Source organism: Mastomys coucha, unplaced genomic scaffold, assembly GCF_008632895.1.
Source record: "Mastomys coucha isolate ucsf_1 unplaced genomic scaffold, UCSF_Mcou_1 pScaffold23, whole genome shotgun sequence".
Taxonomy (NCBI): Eukaryota; Metazoa; Chordata; class Mammalia; order Rodentia; family Muridae; genus Mastomys; species Mastomys coucha.
This window is the reverse complement of record NW_022196906.1, coordinates 49,751,479-49,757,940: the sequence shown is the minus strand read 5'-3', so window position 1 is coordinate 49,757,940 and position 6,462 is coordinate 49,751,479. Positions and strand designations below refer to the sequence as shown.

Sequence of the window (6,462 nt, the reverse complement as noted above, 5' to 3'; positions counted from 1 at the left end):
TACAGAAAAACACAGTGGACCAAGGCCAAGCATGTCCTGGGCAGAAGCAAGCAGGCTGTTAGACATCCTGAAAACTAGCAGGTCAAAAAAACAAACCATAAAGATAGAACCAAAAATGCAAGGACATGTCCGGGTGGGCCCAAGAACGCAAGGACAAGTCTGGGCAAATGACCCAACTGAGTAATGGGCCATCTGGTCCTCTTAGATATAGTTGAAGGTCAGCTAGAAACCCCCGAATAGCACCCCCCTTTAGGAATTTTCCACTCTGTTCTGCACATAATATAGTTGATATTTGAATTAGCCAATTATGTATAGCCACACTGATTCCTTTGTTCCCCCAGACCTTTTTCCTATATAAACCCCTAACCCCTGAGCCTCGTGGTCCGATTCCAATGTCTCCTGTGTGAGATATGAGTTGAACCGGAGCTCTGAAATTAAACTGCCTCATGTATTTACATCAAGATGGTCTCTCGTGATTCCTTAGATGCTTGTCCTCCCAAGACTTGAGTGGGGGTCTCCCTACGGGGGTCTTTCAGTATCATCATGGTGTGATGGTGTGTCCAGGACTTGCTCTGTTGGGAGAATTGGGTTCTGATGATGACAAGTGACATTGGTTTGTGTTGTTTGTTTTCTTAAGCTTGCCTTCCCACCCCCCCCGCCATCTGGTTTACTCTAGGGCTACCTGCCCTTGCTAAATCTGACTGGAGCCTGTCCTTCCTGTGATCCTGGTTGTGTCAGAACTCATCAGAGTCAAGCTTGCCTCTGGGATCATGTGATTCTGGGATCCTGTGATCCTGGGCTTGTTAGATCACCTGGGAGTGGGGCTTTCTCTGGGTGTTGTGGGACTGGCTGCAGAGCTTGCACCCAAGGTCTGCTCTGGACCCCAGCCCAGACAGACCGGAAGGAACCTGAGTCACTAGGCTGGTGGAGTTCCTGTGTGCCTGGTCCATCTGGTCCCAGTTACTCCCAGTGTTGGGACAGATGTTGGTTCCTGCTCACCTCTGATCCTGGGTGTGTCAGAATGCCTGGGAGTGGAGCTTCCTCTGGGTGTTGTGGGACTGGCTACAGAGCTTGTGCCCAAGGTCTGCTCTGGACCCCGGCCCAGACAGACCAGAAGCGCATCAGTTATTTTTTATTAGACATTTTCTTTATTTACATGTCATATGATATCTCCTTTCCCAGTTTCCCCTCTGGGGAAAAAAAACCTTGTTCCCTCCCACCTCTCCCTGCTCATCAACCCACCCTTTTCTGCTTCCTGGCCCTGGCATTCCCCTACACTGGGGCATAGAACCTACACAGGATCAAGGTACTAGTTAGTTCATATTGTTGTTGTTCTTTCCTAAGGGGCTGCAAGCCCTTCAGCTCCTTTGGTCCTTTCTCTAGCTCCTTCATTGGGGACCCTCCCTGATTTTTATATGTTAATCCAAGCTTCCATATCAGGAATGAAACCAACCTAGGTGTTGTGTGATGTTCTTAATGTGCTCTTAAATATGATTTTCAGGGTTTTTTGAGAATTTTTTATTTTAATTAAATCATAATTATGTCATTTCCTCCTTTGGTTTTGTCCCTCTAATACAACCTGCTGAGTTCATTCAGTGTTGCTTGTATGTATAGGATTTCAGGGCTTACCACTTGGTATTGGATAACCCGTTAAGGGGCTCATCCCTGGGAGAGACTAATTCTCCCTCTCAGCAGCCATTAGTTACCTGCCTGTCATTCTTTGTTTGGAGATGAAACCACATGAGATTTTTGTCTTCTATTTAGTATGTTTGTTTGTATTGTCCTTGTTCAGGTCTTACTTAGGCAGCTATATTGTTGAGTTATCATGGGTGAACCTTCCTTGTCACTTCTAGGAGATACAGTTTCCCTTCAGATTCTCTGGTCCTCTAGCTTTTACAATCTTTCTGCCTCTCCTCTATGATGTTTCCTGAGCCACAGATGTAAAAGTTGTGTTATAGATCTGTCAGCTGGGGCTGGGCACGCCAAGATAAGTTGATCTTTGTATATTGGCCAGTTATTCATTTCTGTAATTCTCTCCATATTTAGAAGCCTTTTTTGAAGAAGCAACTGTACATATACAGATCTATGGATATGTTTTGAAAGGAGTTAGATATTAAACTGGTCTAGTAAAGCGGCAGTAAGTTTTTTTCCAAGATCCACAGTTATATTAGCCATTGGTGGTTGGTATACAGTACCAAGTATGATTTCCTTTTTGTTGAGCAGGTCTTAATTCCAATGACACAACTGCTGGTTACTGCCAAGATATTAGTTCCACTATTGCATGTTTAGGGCTATCTTGCCATGGTAGCAGTTGTAGTTCATAGATATCACTTCCTCTTGACAATTTGCATAGCACCTTCTGGTACAATAAGCTATACCTCAGGAAAGCTTTCAGGAAGCTTTCAGGTCAGATCCAGATGGAAATATTAGGAGTTCTGTGTCAGAAGTTTGTGGTAACTTCAACAATAAAGACTTACCATCTTCCACCTCTGGAACACAATTATGGGCAACAGCCAAACCCTATATCCTTTGGGGTATCTGTTGGATTACCCTGATCTAACAACTCGAAAGGAAGTTTCTTATGCCTGGAAGTTCTGTTTGTCTGTTCCTTGTGTCAGAAACATTATCAACCCAAATGGCAAACTTCTTTTAAGATCTATATATTTAGAAATAAATATAGGCATACATATATGAGAATGTTGACATATATATTCATCAGGGACATTACTCTGTAGATTCTTTTCTTGTAAAGTCTTGATCCAGTTTTAACATCAGGGTAGTTTAGGCCTCATATAATGAATTTGGTTGTATTCCTTCTCTTTATATTTTGTAAAACAGTTTAAGGTGTTAGAGCTTCCTTATGTGTTTAATAGATTAAGTAGTGGATCCATCTGGCCCTGAGCTTTTCTTTGCATAGAGACTGAATTACTGCTTTACTCCTTTTGCTTGTTAGTAGTCTAATTTGTTTATATCTTTTGAATTTAATTTTAGTAGGTAATGTGAGTTTATAAATTTCTCTATTTCTTCTATTTTCAGCTTTTTAAAATGTATGCTTTCAAAGTATTCCCAAATGATTTTCTGGATTTCACTGGAGTCTGTTCTAACAACTCTCTTTTCAGTTATTTGATTAAGTTGCGTTTAACTATCCTCCTCCTCCTCTTCCCCCTCTTCTTCTTCCTCCTGCTGCCCCTCCTCTGTCTTCATCCTCTTCTTGCTCTTTTCTCTCTCTCCCTCCCTCCCCCTCTCTCTCTCTTTCTCTCTGTCTCTGTGTGTGTATGTATGTGTGTCTGTGTCTGTCTTACCAATTTTTTAAGATTAATTCTTACATCATAGATAGTATGTATTATTTTTATCTAATTCATTAATTCCTCTAGGTTTTTTTTTATTTTTCTTGGGTATATCATTATATTATTAATTTGAGATCTTGCTAATGTTTTTAATGTGAGTATTTACAGGTGTGAAGTTGAAGTTTTCTGCTAGGAATACCTTGACTGTAGCCCAGTGGTTCTGATAGAAGATAATGCTGTCCTTTTTTTTTTCTCTCTCTTGTTGGATTTTTGTTTGAGACAGGGTTTCACTATATAGCCTCCTAGAATTTTCTCTATATACCAGGCTGGCCCAGAATTCACAGAGTTCCACCTGCCTCTACTTGTGCTAACATTAAAGTTATTTGTCACTATGCCCACCAGGTTCTAGGAATTTTTTTAACTTCTTTCTTCAGTGATTTCCTATTGATTCATAAGTGTTGTATCTCCATATCTTTGTATAGTTTCTTCCAGCCTTTCCCTACTTCAACCACAGGGGTCACCAACTTCTGTCCATTGGTTGGGTGTAAATATCTACATCTGACTCTTTCAGCTGCTTGTTGGGATTTCGGAGAGCAGTCACGTTAGGCTCTTATTTGTAAGCACACCATAGCACCCGAATAGTGTCAGGGCTTGGGGCCTCCCCCTGAGCTGGATCCTGAGTTGGGCTTGTCACTGGACCTCCTTTTCCTCAGGTTCCTCTCCATTTTTGCCCCCACATTATCCCTGCAATTTTTTTCAGATAGGAACAATTCTGGATCAGAGTTTTTGACTGTGAGATGGCAACCCCATCCCTCCACTTGATGCCCTGTCTTTCTGCTGGAGGTGGACTCTACAGTTCCTCTTCCCACTGTAAGGCATTTCATCTAAGGTCCCTCCCTTTGACTTCTGGAGGTCTCTCACTCCCAGATCTCTGGTACATTCTAGAGGGCCTCCCTCCTCCTACCTCCTAAGGTTGCCTGTTTCCATTCTTTCTGCTGGCCCTCAGGGCTTCAGTTCTGTTCCCCACCCCAATACCTGATCATGTTCCCCTCTTCCCTTCCCTGTCCCCTTTCCCACCCAGGTCCTTTTCTTCCTCTGCCCTTTCCTCTGAGGAGGAGGGCAACCCTATACAGAAAAACCAGCAATCTAAACTAGCCTGGACCCCTGGGATCTCTCAGACACTGAGCATACACCAGGCAGCATACACCAGCTGATATGAGGCCCCCAGCACATATACAGCAGAGAACTGCTGGGTCTGGACTCAGTCAGAGAAGATGTACTTAACCCTTGAGAGACTTAGGGCCCCAGGGAGTGGGGAGGACTGGTGGGGTGAGGGTAGGAGTATGGGGACATCCTCTTGGAGATGGGGGAGGAGGTATGAGATGTGGAACAGTCAGAGGGTAAACTGTGAAGGGGATAAAGTCTGGACTGTAAAAAAAAAGATTAAAGAATAAATTTTTAAAAATCTTTGTGTGGTTTCTGAGTTTTTCTCTTGCTACTGATTTCTAGTTCTACTCCATGGTACCGTTGATAGTTTAAAACTTAGTTTTGTTTTGTTATTTGTTTGTTCTGTGTATTTGTTAAAGGTTGATTTATGTCCTCTTGTGTGATCAGTTGTAGAGAAGGTCCTACCTGCTTTAAAAAAAAAAAAAATGTGTATTCTCTGTCCGTTAAGCAGAATATTCTATAGATACCTGTTATATCCATTTTATCTACAGTATAATTTAGCTCTGGTATTTCATTGCTGATTTTCAGTTTGTTAGACCTCTTTGATCTGAAAGTAGGGTATTGAAGTACCCTACTACTGTTGTGTCAGGACCTACACTTAAGTGACTCTTAATGAACTAAGTGTGTACTTAGTTGTATGCTATAATCATCTTTTTTTTTAACATGTAAAAGAGGTGTAGAAGCCTGCACTTCTCTCTAAAAGGCATGGTTTCAGGATGCTTTTTCTCTACTCTGTTTTGAAAAGGAAACACGTTAAGTAAAAAAAAAAAATTTCTGACAAAAGAAATTTGTTCATAAGTATATTTGGGGCAAGAAAATCTGTATCTTAGAATGCCACCACCACCAGAGTGTAACCTTGACAGAATATGCCGTGAGAAGTTACTTTGAAAACTTGGGGCTTTCTGTTTGATGTCAAAAAGTACTTCAAGTCATTCACGTTTAAAATTACAGAGAGGGTTGCTGGACAGACCACCCAAGCTGGGTTCTGAGCAGTGTGTGCTCTAAACCAGGTGCTCTTCAAATAAAGATTGTCTTTCAAGTAAGTTCACTGCATAGCCAAGTTTTTCCTCACCCTGAGAGTTTTGGTTCTCTCTCCCTTTCTTCCTCATTAGAACATAGTTTCTTAAGCAAGTTATGTGAACATAAAGCTATTTAGATGCACATTCTTCTTTATCAGAGAAAAGATGTTCTTTGTGATCACAGAGAATATTAAAAGAAGTTACATTCTTTTATATATGTGTATTTCTTTGTGCTTCTTAATTGTTGACCAAAAATTCATAACAAGCTGTAAGAATTTGATTTAATAAAACACAAAATAATAAAAATCAGGGCTATAAAACCATAAATAGTGAAGACATCTTAGGTACAGTTCTAAGGCTCTACAGCTCATCATGGTACTCTAGCGGGATTCTTAATAGTTTTTAGAGATTATAGTTTATATATTAAATCGTACCACTAACTTACATAATATAATAAACAGTACAATATTAGCATAAAGACAGTTATCAGTTAAACAAAGAAACCAGAGAATGTATTCTCTATGTGTGTCATTGCAAATACATGAAGGGCAGTATATTCACTCACATCAATAGTGTTAAAATAACTTGAAGCTCCTGTTTTATACATCACACCAAGATAAATTTGCAATGAACTGATAGAATGAATTATTAAAACCATAAAATTATCACTTAGTGATAACTTTGAAAACATACACTTGAGTAATTGCCTAATTTTATAATTTGAAAGTACTTTTATTGTTGTTGTTTTTGTTTTTGTTTTTAAATATTTATTTTATTATATGTGAGTACACTGTAGCTGTCTTCAGACACTCCAGAAGAGGGTGTCTGATCTTATTACAGATGGTTGTGAACCACCATGTCGTTGCTGGGATTTGAACTCAGGACCTTCGGAAGAGCAGTCAGTGCTCTTAACTGCTGAGCCATCTCTC

General features: G+C 40.5%; 2 protein-coding genes across 6 annotated transcripts in view; one reads left to right on the top strand and one right to left on the bottom strand.

The window, feature by feature from the left end:
* Nucleotides 1-6,462, bottom strand: part of Isl2 (ISL LIM homeobox 2) — a 329,789-nt gene that overhangs the window by 212,818 nt on the left and 110,509 nt on the right. The gene's annotated exons all lie outside the window — the stretch shown is intronic.
* Scaper (S-phase cyclin A associated protein in the ER) overlaps nt 1-6,462 on the top strand; it is a 498,868-nt gene that overhangs the window by 392,472 nt on the left and 99,934 nt on the right. The window lies entirely within an intron of this gene.